This window comes from Callithrix jacchus, chromosome 14 (genome assembly GCF_049354715.1).
Source record: "Callithrix jacchus isolate 240 chromosome 14, calJac240_pri, whole genome shotgun sequence".
Classification (NCBI taxonomy): Eukaryota; Metazoa; Chordata; class Mammalia; order Primates; family Cebidae; genus Callithrix; species Callithrix jacchus.
Genome location: NC_133515.1, coordinates 81,361,465 through 81,376,663, shown reverse-complemented (window position 1 = coordinate 81,376,663; position 15,199 = coordinate 81,361,465). Strand labels below are relative to the sequence as shown.

General features: G+C 38.7%; 1 non-coding gene across 1 annotated transcript; it reads left to right on the top strand.

Annotated features, from left to right (window-relative positions):
* The first annotated feature begins 2,532 nt into the window (after positions 1–2,532).
* On the top strand, positions 2,533–2,638 carry LOC118147524 (U6 spliceosomal RNA). The gene has a single exon (XR_004733978.1). It is a non-coding gene; the product is annotated as a U6 spliceosomal RNA (small nuclear RNA).
* Positions 2,639–15,199: the final 12,561 nt, after the last annotated feature.

Below are 15,199 nucleotides of genomic sequence, written 5' to 3'. Positions count from 1 at the left end.
ATTATGATTAGATAAATGAACTAGAGGCTGATTTTTAATGTTCTCAGCAAATTATAATTTCCAACTCTTAGTAACAGTTATATATTTAAATTATTCATTATCATAATAGAATCATTGTTTGTAATCACTATAGAGATAAGAATAAAATACATTTTAAGCCAAAACAATTTTATGCAAATCCTTGGTTGGATTACTTTATGTTTTAGAAAACTTGGGTTAAGTCACTATAAACCAAAAGTAAAATTCTAAGACCTCCCAGCCATCTGAATGGGCTTCCTCCTCCACCAGGGCGTGCTTAAAATTTAATCTGAGAGACTGGTTGAGGCCGTGATGGGAAGTGGAGGTTGGACATGCCTCATTATACTCTCCAGCATTAACATCAACACCGACCTTGAGTCTAATAAAAAGCATTTACAGGCTGGGCACAGTGACTCACATCTGTAATCCCAGCACTTTGGGAAGCTGAGGCCGGCGGATCATGAAGTCAGGAGTTCGAGACCAGCCTGGCCAACATGGTGAAACCCTATTTCCACTAAAAAGAAAAAAATTAGCCTCATGTGGTGTCAGACACCTGTAATCCCAGCTACTCCAAAAGCTGAGGCAGGGAATTGCTTGAACCTGGGAGGCAGCGGTTGCAGAGCCAGTCAAGATTATGCCACTGCATCAAGCCTGGATGACAGAGTGAGACTCTGTCTCCAAAAACAAACAAACAAGCAAACAAACAAAAAGAAGCATTTACAATCGATTCTTTCTGAAACCACTACCGGAAGGCTTCATCTGCATTATAAGAACTTTGGTCTCCACAATCCATTATCTTAACCCCAACGTTTCTTTTCTATATTTCTCAAGTCTTTAGATAAACTCAACTAATTGTCAACCAGAAAAATTTTAAATCTACCTATAACCTGGAAGCATCCACCTTTTCCCCCTTCAAGTTGTCCCACCTTTGTGGACCAAACCAATGTGTATCTTAACCGTATTTTATTGAAGTCTCATGTCTCCCTAAAATGTGTGACTTCAAGCTGCACCCCAACCACCTTGGGCACATGTTCTCAGGATCTCATATTCTCAGTGTCATAGGCCATGGTCACTCCTATTTGGCTCAGAATAAATCTCTTCAAATATTTTACAGAGTTTGACTATTTTTGTTGACATCGTGCAAATTTACTCTGAAGAAAACCTTGGGGGATCATTCTAGATTTTTTTCCCTTCTCAACCACTCCTAAGAGAAAATTAAGCCCTCCTGCCCTAAGACATGCATTGTATGTAATAACTAACTTATTTCCCAGTATCTTCTAGAATGCTGGCTTTCTACTTCAGAGAAACGACAAGTCACTGAAATAATTTTCTCTAAAGCTTTAATCTCCTGTGATTGAGAAAGGCTAAATTACCTAGATTTCAGTGGTTTTCTAATGTTATAGTGAACCCCAAGTTTGTCTTTAAAGAATCAGTATGTCAGTATGTTCGGCTCTCTTATTCTTTAAATCTCTATTTTTAAGGTTGACTTCCTTGTAATTCCAATAAACAACTTCTCCACTGGTTCATCAGTAGTTCACTTCTGCTCCCCCTCCCCGCTGGCACCATCCTGACTCATCCCAGTCACATGATCACCCCTGGCTACCTGCTCTGACACACCCATAACTGTCCTTCCCGCCAAACACCCACCCTGCTACTCCAGCTCAGACCCCTGCTCTTTTTAAAATAGCCAATTGGGATTAGTCTAGTTTGTGAGGTCTAACCCTAGCCAATAAGGGATGACACAGCAGCAGGGATGATCCCCGTCAGGCATAAGTACTCCCTTCCCCCTTGTCCAAGCATGGGGCAGCCATCATTGCTCCGTCTGTGCACCCCAAACCCTTCTATAGAAGTAAACTGCCTTGCTGAGAGGACATATCTTCCAATGCTATTTCTTTTGCAGCATCTAAATTTTACTTATAACACTAACATTGATCAGAATTATCTGGAGGTTTTTTAAAACACAGGTTTCCAGGCCCTGCCCCTATTCAGTAGGTCCAGGATGAAGCCCCCAAATTTGTAATTCTTACGATCACTAGGTCCCAGGTAATTCTAATGCAGCTGGGTCAGGAACCATAATTTAGGAACCACTGATCTAGACCAATTCTAACATTGTTTAAAAAGCTCATGTCAATCAATAAGAAACTCATTTTACATCATGTCTCAGTACACTTAGGAACACACACACACACACACACACACACACACACACACCTGAAACAATTTTGAAACTGCCTTTGGAAAATTATAACTAAGGAAACTATGACAGGGAAAGATATCAGACCTAACCAACTCCATCTTGCTTGTAACCTTTAAGCTGTCCTTGTTTATTCCTGGGCATAGGCCAAACTAGCCTTGGGAAGGAACTTAGTTTATAGTTTAAGTAATATCCCTTCCGAAAAGCTAAACTGTCCTTGTAAAATGAATGAAAGACCACGGGCCATCAAGTTAGAATGAGGGGCTGGAATTCTAAATATCAACAGCCATTATTCCAGAGGTCATAACAGTCACAACTTCTTGCTCGCTTCGACAGCACATATGCTAAAACTGGAATATACAGAGAAGATTAGCATGTCCCCGGCGCAAGGATAACACACAAATTTGTGAAGCGTTCCACATTTTTTTTTAATTAAAAAAAAAAAAAAAAAAAGAGTCACAACTTTTCCAATTACTCTTTTTTTTTTTTTTTTGAGACGGAGTTTTGCTCTTGTTACCCAGGGTGGAGTGCAATGGCGCGATCATGGCTCACCGCAACTTCCGCCTCCTGGGTTCAGGCAATTCTCCTGCCTCAGCTTCCTGAGTAGCTGGGATTACAGGCATGTGCCACCATGTTTTGTATTTTTTTAGTAGAGGCAGGGTTTCACCATGTTGACCAGGATGGTCATGTTGACCAGGTTGACCTTGTGATCCACCCGCCTCAGCCTCCCAAAGTGCTGGGATTACAGGCTTGAGCCACACCGCGCCCAGCCTAAAAGATTTTTTTTTTTTTAACAAAAGAGCTCTGTGGTTAAAACTGGCTTAATTAAAATTGGATACCCAAGCTATATGTATTTAAAAGACCTTTACTTTTTTTCTCTTCTTGAATCATGTTTTTTTCTAAAGAAAAAAAGTTTTTCTTCTCAGTCAACTGAACTGTTTTTCTTCATTTTGTCTTCTTGCCACTGTTTATGCCCACATGAGAGAACCTAAGATAATTACTAACAGCCTGGGACACCTGGGGAAAAACAGGAGATACCATGGACCCCATTCTGGGAAAAACTTCTGTTTTCCCATGGAACCCCAGGAACTGAAAGAAAATAAATCCCTCTCAAAATCTAAGGCTCTGTTCTGTTTTGCACTGTGTTAGCTAATGGTTTTCACATTTGGGGGTATCAAATTACTTTGCATTTTAGCCTTGGTGTGTAATAACTAGATAAGAAATATACTTTAAGGGATGGCTGCAGCAGTTATGGAGAAATACTTGGTTCTTTGAATACTTGGATCAGAGAAGCATGCTGTTGACCACCTGGAAGATATGGAAACATCCCTACCCTGCTCCCCACTGAGAGATGAGACTTCCCTGGGGGAGAAGCTGATTACAAAATGAGTTGATTGTCTTTGGGTTGCCTTGCAACTAAATGCACAGTAGAGGCTGCTCCAAGTGCAGTGGTGTTTACAACTAATTGATCACAACCAGTTACAGATTTCTTTGTTCCTTCTCCACTCCCACTGCTTCACTTGACTTGCCTAAAAAAAAAAAAAAAAGAAAAAGAAAGAAAGAAAAAAAATGCATGGTAGAAGCACAGAACTATCTTCTCCTATTGTATTCCCCTCCTTTTTGGGGATCCAAGATCTAGTATAAAATGGCCTTAATGTTGGGGATTTGTTTTTGCCGTCTAGCTGTGCATACTTATTAGGCCCTAGAAACTGCAAGTTTTCCTGATTCTCTTCCTCCAAGGGCTCCACCCTGAAGTCAGCAATCCAATTAAGAAACTGGCAAATGGAAAATCTTATAACTGCTGGAACTTCTGTCTGTCTGTCTGTCTGTGTATTTATATGTGTTGTTCACGTGATATTGATATAAAAGAAATCTGATTAATTGGCTTAGAAAAATAAGTGCTTAAATAATATTTTTTTCAGAAAAATAGAAACTTCAGAACAATGCCTTCTTGTTCATGTGACTTTGGTAATCTTTTGGAAATAAAGACAGCTTTAAAGATAATTGGTAAAATAAAAATGCCTTCAAAATTTGGACATTTGGCCTAAATTAAGGTAAAACATCAAATTTGCTAAATGCTTTAAGGTCATAAACTGCTTCTTTGACTTTTGAAAATTGTCCAATTTATCTACTTTGGAGCATTAAATTCTAGATAAGGCCTGAGGACATGTGGAGTAAAATTGCTTACTTACCAGGTTTTTTACCAAAAATAAAATTTCCTGAGCATTAACATTGTAATGTGTAATTAATACTTCTAAAAATACAGTTTTACATACAAGATGTGTAAGAAAATAACGTGTTTTTGTTAAAAAAAGAAATTATAAGAAGGCATTGGAATATGGTTTTTGTTAAAGAAAATGTAATTTTTCTAGTTCAGAGGGTTTTAAAGATAATCTTACTCTAAAAGAGTAATAGGACAATACTTAAGGCTTAAGCAAATTAAAGAGGATTCATGAATAATTGGTCTTGCAAAAAAAAAAAAGTCCTGTGGGTATAATAAGCAAGTTGGCTAAGATTTAATGGTGATTAATTTTTTTCCCATAGATTAAACATTAAAATAATAGCATACTGATGCCCAACCAGAATCTGGACCCATGTGTCCAAGTAAGAGGGTTTTCTTAGAAAATTAATTTGCTGGTCAATAAAAAAATTGTAAAGCATTCTATAAAAAGTTTACAAAAATCTCACCTTATGATCAAACTAATTAAAACTGGATAGATTTTAAAACTGTATTTTAAAATTAGCAGTCATGTGTGGTGGCTCACACCTGTAACCCAGCACATTGCAAGGTCAAGGTGGGCGGATAACCAGGTCAGGATTTTGAGACCAGCCTGACCAACATGATGAAATCCCATCTCTATCAACAATATAAAAAATCAACCAGGCATGGTGGCTCACACCTGTAATTCAAGCACTTTGGAGGCCAAGGCAGGTGGATCACCTGAGGTAGGGAGTTCAAGACCAGCCTGACCAATATGGTGAAACCTCATCTTAAAAAAAAATTAGCTGGGTTAGTGATACACACCTATAATCCCAGCTACTTTGGAGGCTGAGGCAGAAGAATTGCTTGAACACAGGAGGCAGAGGTTTCCGTGAGCCACTACATTCCAGCCTGAGCAACAAAGTGAGAGTTCATCTCAAAAACAAACAAACAAACAAAAAACTAGCTTTCATATTTAAGATGGACTAATGTAAACATAAAATTTGTTTTCCACTTTTTAAAAAAAAAAGATTTTAATGAAACTAAGAAACAATGGAAGATTTTTGTTTGCCTTTTAAGTATATTACAAAAAAAGTGGGGATGGGAGAGAGAAGAGACAGATTGAGTTAGCCTTATGCTATCTTATTGGGTCTTGTTTGGAAAACTGAGTCTTCTATCTAGCAGAATTCTATCTATTTATCTCTTTTAAAATTTTTGAGTTATAATTTTGGCTAAATAAATGAGTTATAGTGACCTGAGACAATATTTTATGATATACAGTGTTTTAAACCTTTGGTACTTGACAAACTTTCCACAATAAAATTCTAAGTTGTTGAAATAATCATAACAATTAGGTCCCTTAAGTCGAAAAGGACATATTCATCTTATTTAATGTATTAAATCATGCTACCAAATATAAATATTCAATATCAAACACAACAAGAGTTAACTGAATTGACTAAACTAATAGAAATCTGAAGTAATCTTTTTTTTTTTACTTTTTTCTTAAAACATTGCTGATCCTTTTTGTTTTCCAGAGCCAAGAAGACTTTTCTTTTGAGCTATATACAGCTTTTGACAATTGAGTGAAACATATTCCTGTGAATAAAATTTGGAACACATTTTTTTCTCTCTACCTGATTTCTCCAGAATTTGGAAACTATTTGTGAGTATTCTTAACTTATGGCAACATAGTTATTTGCATAAGTGCATTAAGAATGTTTTCTTTTGAAGAAACTGGTTGTTTCACCAAGGCTTTTAATGGAATGGCATGCTTTCCTTTAAGGAATCAAACTTGACTTATAGAGCCAATAAAAACCCTTGGGAAAATGGCCTCATACCTTATGTACACAATTCCTGTACAGGAATTCTTGTAACCACCCAAGGGGTTCATCTTGCCCACTGTCTAGACAGTGCCGATTCATCAAGACAGGGGAATTTCAAGAGAGAATGAATAATTCATGCAGAGCCGGCTGTGCTAGAGACTGGAGTTTTATTATTACTCAAATCAGTCTCCCTGAGCATTTGGGGAGCAGTTTTAAAGGACAACTTAGTGGATCAAGGAAGCCAGCGAGCCAAGAGTGCTTATTGGTCAGAGATGAAATCACAGGGAATCAAAGCTGTCTTCTTACGCAGAGTCAGTTCCTGGGTGGGGGCCATAAAATTAGTTTTTTACTGATCTGGTTTGAGCCAGCTGATCCATCAAGTTCAGGGTCTGAAAAAAAATCTCAAGCACTGATTTTAGGATCGGTTTAGGGAGGGTCAGAATCTTATAGTCTCCAGCTGCCTGACTCCTAAACCATAATTTCTAAACTTGTTGCTAACATTAGTCCTACAAAGGCAACATAGTCCTCAGGCAAGAAGGAAGTTTCCTTTGGGAGAGAGTTGTTACCGTTTTTGTTTAAACTATAAACTATGTTTCACTCTTAGTTCAGCCTACATGCAGGAATGAACAAGGACAGCTTGGAGTTAGAAGCAAGATGGAGTTGGTTAAGTTAGGTCTCTTTCACTGTCTCAATCATAATTTTGCAAATGTGGTTTTGTCCCGACCTGTGGTAAGTAAAGAATGTCACTTTTTAACAGGCCCAGGAGCCCCCCAAATTATCTTGGGACTTTGAGAGGAATTTACGCAACTCGAAGGTATTTAAGTGTACAAATCCATGGCTGGCCTCAGCTTAAAACAGTCTTATCTGAAATTCCTTATGGAACAGAGTTCTATCAAAGCCAATTTATAAAACCTATATGAATAATAATTGTTCTTGATGGACTTTATACAAATAATCAGGCCAAGTATAATAAAGGAAATCATACTACTATGATTTGTCTTTAGTAAAAATGGAAAACTGGAGAGAGAAAAATTATGTTTTAAAAACTATAGTACACTTGTCAGATGTTCTTAAGTTTTTATTTTTTTATGTGGCGTAGACTAAATCCTAATTTTTTTGTGGGCTACAAGTTCCTAAACTAATGCTTTCTAATCTCTACTTTTAAAGCCGAGAATTGCACTTTTTATCCTAAAACTCATTATTTACCTTATAGGACACAGTCCACTTAAATACTGTACTGAATAGCATTAGTATAGATAACAATACTAAAGCTTTTGTCATGTAAGCCTCGGAACCCCAGCCAGGGCTGCCTGAGTTTGCCCAGACAGTTGCAAAGCAGTTCTACTCTGCTCACTTTGGGCTCAACACCTACCCTCCCTACAAAAATTTAATTAGTTACAGTTTGTTTTCTTTTCTGTACTGTTTTTCTTTTCCTTTCCAATTTAATAGATTGTGTTTAACATTGCATCTTAGACAATGTGATAGTCATGAAGCCTTTGTGCAAGAAAAGAAGAAAGATAATCTGTAATGAAGGTCAATAGGGGTTTTCCCTGGTGCCCTTCAGTTATTTACTGTCTTTTACGAAACAATGTAGGTAAGGAAAAAAGTTAATCTAGAACAGAGAAACAAAGATTACATTAGCCGAGGTGACAGGGGCCTGCTTATGTTGACTCAGGTCCCGTAATCACATTCCCTTTTAAGGCTCAGATATTTTAAAGTTCCAACAGCTTAGATTTTAAATTACTTATTTTTACAGAGGAAGGATTCTGAGCATATTATAAGACAATGACATTTAAGTGGACTTTTGGCCTAGTTCAAAGGAAAACTGGGCCTGCTTCATAAACAAGGAAAAGTGAGGATAAAGAAGTGTAGGAAAAAAAAATTACCACTACAGGGGTATGACAGACAGACTACAAGGAAGCCTGTTTAATGACCCAAAGTCCTGAAAGGGTTAGGGGGAGGTGGTAATCAGGGAGAAAAGGCTCAAATTATTGTAGTGGCTTTGAAAATGGGAAGACAATGGATGACAATGTCAGTAGGATGGGTACCACGGATACTCCAGAAGTGATATCAGGAGGTATGCTAAGGAGATAGGAACAGACTGGCTCCAGGATTCACTAATGAGGACCGTCCAAAGACTGATAATTTGTTTGGTGTAATTCAACATCTATAATTGTTCATCAGACTGATATATCCTTGGCAGTATAGTTACTTAGGAAAGAGAGTTTCTGGTCTGTGTGAACTGACCTACTCCAGCCCATAAAAGGTGATGAACTGATACTGTTATTGAAATGCCACGGGTTCAATCTAGGTCCCATTACTTGCCACACAGAAAGCCAATCACTGAGATAAAAAGTATTGCCAGGGAAGAAGACATTAATCGGTTGTTGCAGCCAAGGAGACAGAAGAGCATTCTCAAATCTGTCCCTCTGACTGACTAAAATTGGGGGCCTTTATATAGTAGAGGGAGTGATGTAGCTACAGGGGGAGATTGGCTCCAGGATTAGAGAGGGATAAAAAAGCAATCATGATGAGTGAAGGATCTGATGCCTCATTGTCTGGATGTGGTAAGCTGATGAGTTTCAGTTCCCAAGGAAGGAACTCAGATGTGACAAATGTAAGTTTGAAATTTTAAGAACCAGGAGGGTCAATTTCTATGTTTATTCAAAAAATCTTAAATATCATTTCTATGGGACAATTGAGCTGATTTCAACACCTAAATCCATAGCTTCTGATTCTCAACATTTTGTGTGTTCATTATTTTTGTTGTTTATTGTTTTTTATCAAGGGGTTTTTCTGCATGTAAAAATACTTCTTTGATTGCATTGAATTGGTTGTACAATTGATCATAAGATATTCTATCAATATAATAACAGATTTTGAGAAAATAAAAATACTGCATGACATGCATGTACATTTCTTTTTTACATTAAAAAATATTACATACTACAGGGTTATAATTAAGGTTTGCATTTAATCCTTCTATGCATTTAAAGTCTGAAGATTCTTCTAGGTTACTTTTTACCATTGACAAACTTGCACAACATCATGGTGACACTGCTATCACTAGGATATGATGATTGAGCAAGATTGGGTATGAAGAATTACCCCCTAGGATGACTTTTGTGGGACTGAATGGAGGATGATGCCTTTCAGCTGCTATATGAAGTCATAGAAAAAGACAAGATTTATGGAACAAGATCATGAGATGAGTTTTGGATATGTGGATGCATTTTGAAACATTTCTTTGAGAAGTTCAAATGGAGTTATCAAATAAACAGTTAGGGTTGGGTAGCTCATGCCTGTAATCTGGGTAATTTGGGAGGCTGAGGCAGGTGGATTGCTTGAGCCCAGGGGTTTGAGACCAGCTTGGACACCATGAAAAAACCCTGTCTCCACAAAAAATGCAAAAATTAGCTGGGTGTGGTGGCACACACCTATAGTTGCAGCTACTCAGGAGGCTGAGGTGGGAGAATGGGCCCGGGAGGTGGAGGTTGCAGTGATCTGGGGTTGAGGGGCAAGGTCTGTAAACCTGTGAGTTACCTCCATCAGGGTGTGATTTAATATCATAAAATGATATTTTATGAAGATTGGTAGTGTATAGGATTCAAAGTATTAGGGTATTGATAAGGTTTAGAGGCTGGAAGAATGGTAATCTAGCTACTTGGGAGGCTGAGGTGGAGGATCGCTTTAGTCCAAAAGGTCGAGGTTGCCGTGAGCCAAGATTCCGTCACTGTACTCCAGACTGGGTGGTGGGGCAAGACCCTGTCTCTAATAAAATAAATACATCGGCCAGGCATGGCAACTCATGCCTGTAATTCCAGCACTTTGAGAGGCTGAGATGGGTGGGACACCTGAGGTCAGGAGTTTGAGACCAGCCTGGCCAATGAGGTAAAACCCCGTCTCTACTGAAAACACAAAATTAGCTGGGCATGGTGGTGCACACCTACAGTTTCAGCTGCTTGGGAAGCTGAAGCAGGAGAATTGCTTGAACCCAGGAGGAAGAGGTTGCAGTGAGCTGAGGTAGCGCCATTGCACTCCAGCCTGCAAGAGTGATTCCATCTCAAAAAAAGGAAAAACTATCCAGGATTTGAACTCAGGCCCGCAACAAGTAAACTTAATAAACATTTATAGAACTCTCCACTTTAAATACACAAAATATACACTCTTATCAGTACCACATCACACCTACTCACAGGTTTAAATGAAATATTGGTTGGCACTTGTTTGTTATTTTCTTCCCTCATTTTTTCCTGTCTTCATTATTAAGCACAATTATTGGCATAAAAGAGGTTTTCAATACCCATTTTTAGACTGAATTCTAGCCTGGGCAATAGAGCAACACTCCCATTCTCTCTCCCTCTTTCTCTTCCTCTTTCTTCCTCTCCTTCATTCTTTTTTTTCTTTCTCTCTTTTTTCTTTAAAAAAAATGTTTCACATTCACCACAGCAAATTTGGAAAATATCCTCTTTTGAGCCCACTAGGTATAAGTTTAAATAAATAAATTGTAATCCTCTCCCCAATTAGAGCCCTAGTTAGGAAGGAATAGGACCCTATGACTTGGATGGGGATATCTGGGCCAGTGCACTAAAGAACCTTTAATTCCCAGGTCCTCCTAAACCCTTGGAATATGCAAAAGTAACCCAGTCTTCCCTATTAAAGAATAGCACTCCCCCTTGTTTGAAGACAACACAAAGCCCTCTGCTTTGCAGGAGAACACACCCCCTCCCCTTTGCCCTTCCTTCAGAATTTACTCCCGATTAAAAAAAAAAGCCGGATGTGGTGGCTCACGCCTGTAATCCCAGCACTTTGGGAGGCCAAGGCGGGTGGATCATGAGGTCAAGAGATCAAGACCATCCTGGTCAACATGGTGAAACCCCGTCTCTACTAAAAATACAAAAAATTAGCTGGGCGTGGTGGCGTGTGCCTGTAGTCCCAGCTACTCAGGAGGCTGAGGCAGGAGAACTGCCTGAACCCAGGAGGTAGAGGTTGCGGTGAGTCGAGATTGCACCATTGCACTCCAGCCTGGGTAACAAGAGCGAAACTCCGTCTCAAAAAAAAAAAGAAGGAAACCTTAGTCTTATGAGAAATACCCTATCACAGATAGCTATGTGCACACCTATATTCACCTACAGATTCTCACCTCAGGCCCAAATTTACAAGAGCAGGCTGAAAAAAAAAAGGGAAAAATAATAAATACATAAAAAATAAAAAAATAAAGGAGTTGATCTGGCAAAGGAACTACATGGTCAACAAGAAGCCCATGACTAACTGAGTCATAACAATGACCTTGGGTCATCAACCTGCTATGGGCAGGAAGTAGCCTGAGAAAATTTCTCAGTACTTAAGGAGGAGCTTCTATCCAATTCCACTTCAAGTGTGGCCAAGGAGGGTGATGAAAAAGGAAGAAACTCCCAGAGGGTGAAGCCAAGGGTCAAGGTGGCAGTTTCAGAGGCTTCTTCTCTGTTTTTCCCACCAGAAAGGCTCTTATTTAACAGGTCAGAGAGCCAATGGGAGGCGTTTTTTCGGCTGCTGAGTATAGCCATCCCTATCATACACTGGGGATGGGGATATGAGCAGAGAGTGTGTTTATCTGACCAACAGTGAGATGGACTTGATTTATAACTTCATTTATTCTTTGGTTTCTGTATGCTCCCATGCTAAAATGTGGTAGGCATGATGGCATTTTGGTTCCCTTCATACCTGTGTCAGCTCAGACCCTGTATCTCACAGACATGGGTATTCCTTCTGCTCTGTGAACAGTTATTCTGAAAAACAGCCATATATGCACCTATATATTGGAATAATACTCTACATAAATGAGAATGAACAACAACTTCACACAACAATATTGATGAGTTTCACAAACATGAAGTTGGATAACAAAAGCAAGATACAAAAGAGTACATAGCCTATGATTCCATTTATATAATCATTAAAAACAGGCAAAACTAGTTTATCATCACTGAAGTCAAGATAAGCAACCATTGGGGGCTAGTAATTAAGAAGGGAAAAAATATGGGATTTCTGAGAATGGTTGTAATGCTCTTTCTCTCGATCTTAATGTTGTTTTCATTGTCATTCTCTGAAAATGCATCAATCTGTACACCTATGACTTGTGTACTTTTGGTATGTATGCTATATTATTAATATTCTTGTATAAGTCTTTGTGGGTGAATCTACATTTCTTTTTTTTTAAATTCACCTAGGTGTGGGTGGGCTGAGTCCGAAAAGAGAGTCAGCCAATATTTCTATATCTTCATTTCTTTTAGATAATTACCTATAAGGAGGGCTATAGGGTCATAGGATATGTTTAATTAATTTTTTTCTTTTTGAGACAGGTTTCACTCTGTCACCCAGGCTGAAGTGCAATCAGTAGCACTATCACTTGTCTTCCTGGGCTCAAGCAACCCTCCCACCTCAGCTTCCCGAGTAGCTGAGACTACAGGTGCTTACTATCATGCCTGGCTAATGTTTTTATTTTTGTAGAGATAGTGTCTCCCTATGTTTCTTAGGCTGATCTCAAACTCTTGGACTCAAGTGATTGTCCTGCCTTAGCCTCCCAAAGTGCGGGGATTACAAGTTTGAGCCAGCACACCATCTTTTTATGGGATATCTAATTTGCATGTAACCTAAATTTTAAAATTCCTAACCAGTAAATTGAAAGATTAATGGTATGGAAAGATATCGGAATATGCCACCCCCAAATATGATACTTTGGCATATTGATTATTTTGAGCTGAAGGCAGTTAAGATACAGCAAACATAAGAACTCTCTGCCCTTCCTTTTACTGCCTAAAAGTGAGGTATAAATGTCCCTAGTCTCTTGTACCAGATTAAGGGGAGCAACCCTTATCACTGGAGATGAGACAGCTGGCACTGAGATCAGTCTGCATAAACAAAACTTACTAAAATAACCCTTATCTTCCACTAGTCTCCTCCATATATTTTCTAGTCACTTTCCCACATTTATTGGCCCTAGAAGCCCAAAACTCTTTTCCTTTGTCTCATCACTTCTCCATAATTCATTGCCCTTGGTTAAAAGGGTATGTAAGCCTTGATTCTAACTCCTTCTTTGGATTTTCACTTCTTTTCTGTGAAGCCCCTGTACACATAAAAATACTAACATCAGGCTGGGCGTGGTGGCTCACACCTGTAATCCAAGCACTTTGGAGGCCAAGGCGGGCGGATCACCTGAGGTCGGGCGTTCAAGACCAGCCTGACCAACATGGTGAAACCCCGTCTTTAAAAAAATATGTATTAACATCAATAAAATTTGTATACCTTTTCTCCTGTTAACCTGTATTTTGTCAGTTTAATTTACATATCTCAGTTACTAAATCTAAGGAAGTAAAGTTTTTTTTCTCCCCTATGCCATATTCCATTTATTTCACTGTTACCAAGTAAAACTTTATTCATTTCTTACCTCCTTTCTAACAACAAAATTGACCTCTACAACCTTCTTTTGGCTTAGATTTCTAGTGAGTACAAATATTTCTATTTAAGGAAGGAGGCTTGGGAAGAAGAGAAACAGAGATCTTTTCTGTTTTTCAGCTTTTGGGTGAGAGTGCTTTCTGTATCATTAAAAGAGTTTGAATAATCTAATTTGATAAAGCACTAGAAACATTCATTAGACTCCTAATCTTGCTTTTCTGTGCAATAGAATAGATTCCTGTGAATATTTCTAACTGTTTCTAACTTGTTTCTTGCTAATATTAATCTGCCCTTGGAAGCAAAATTTAAACAAAGAGAACTTGTAAAATTGCAGAGATTTTCGAAAGTAGTGCTATATCCCATGAAAATAACCTTCAAAGAGAAACATGTAATTCTGATTAGTTTTCTTACTTTTTTTTTTGCTCTCATTATAATGTTGAAATTGACATCTCTATATGCCTAAAGAGAAAAAATATTTATGAGATGTTTTTCTTAAATCAGTTAACCTTTTTCCTTCACTGGTATGAATGGAGTGGGGAGTTGTATGACTGCTAGACTTCATCATTTAAAAATGATTAACAATCTTATAGTGGTGAGATATACTTTTATTAGCTCAAATGACTTAAATAATTTTCTTTCTTTCTTTATTTTTTTTTTTTAAGACAGGGTTTCACCATGTTGGCCAGGCTGGTCTGGAACTCCTGACCTCAGGTGATCTGCCCGCCTCAGCCTCCCAAAGTGCTGAGATTACAAGAGTGAGCCACCATGCCCGATGACTTAATTCTTTTTTGTAATTGATATGACCTGTTTCACCAGCTTGGTTGAAAAAATCACTTCATATTTTCATCTCCACACACCTTACTTTTCAATAACTTAAATATCTCCCACTTTTGTTTTCTTCTGTTCTTCCCAGTTGCCCAGGAATCTTTGGACTGAATGAAGCTTTAGTGCTTCCACACATCAGGCAGAGAGCAAGGTGGGAAGTCCAATCAGCCCATTACTTGATGGTTGCTTTGGATGCTGTCACTCAGTTATGCTGTTGAATATCTTGGATAGCCTGATGAACTCTTGTCCATTCTTTCAGTGATGACCTTCCTGGCACAGATCTTGGCAAAAGCTGCTATTGATGACCTGGGGTTGGGCTCCAAGGTTACATTTACATGCTCAACCCCATCTCCTGACACTCTCTGGCTACAGATCTACAGGAGCTCCAGATGCAGCCCCACTCTGTATCAGGGTCAACCTCCACACTTTGCCTGTCAGTTGAGCCTATACTGCCCCAAACTCCCTGTTTCCTTGCAGTTGTTCCACTTTTAGGCTCATGACATCTTTTTTAACCAATAAACTACTGCCTAAGCCATCCAGGTCCACCTGGATCAAATGGGCCTTCAGTATCCACACTTTCCCCCACCTCTTGAGTCTTGGGATCTTTAGGGAAAGTGGTCAATTCCTCCTTTTGAGTAGTGCTTTCAAAGGAGTCTTAGGTGGGGTCTCCTTTATCAAGCCCATGGGATCCTGTTATATCTT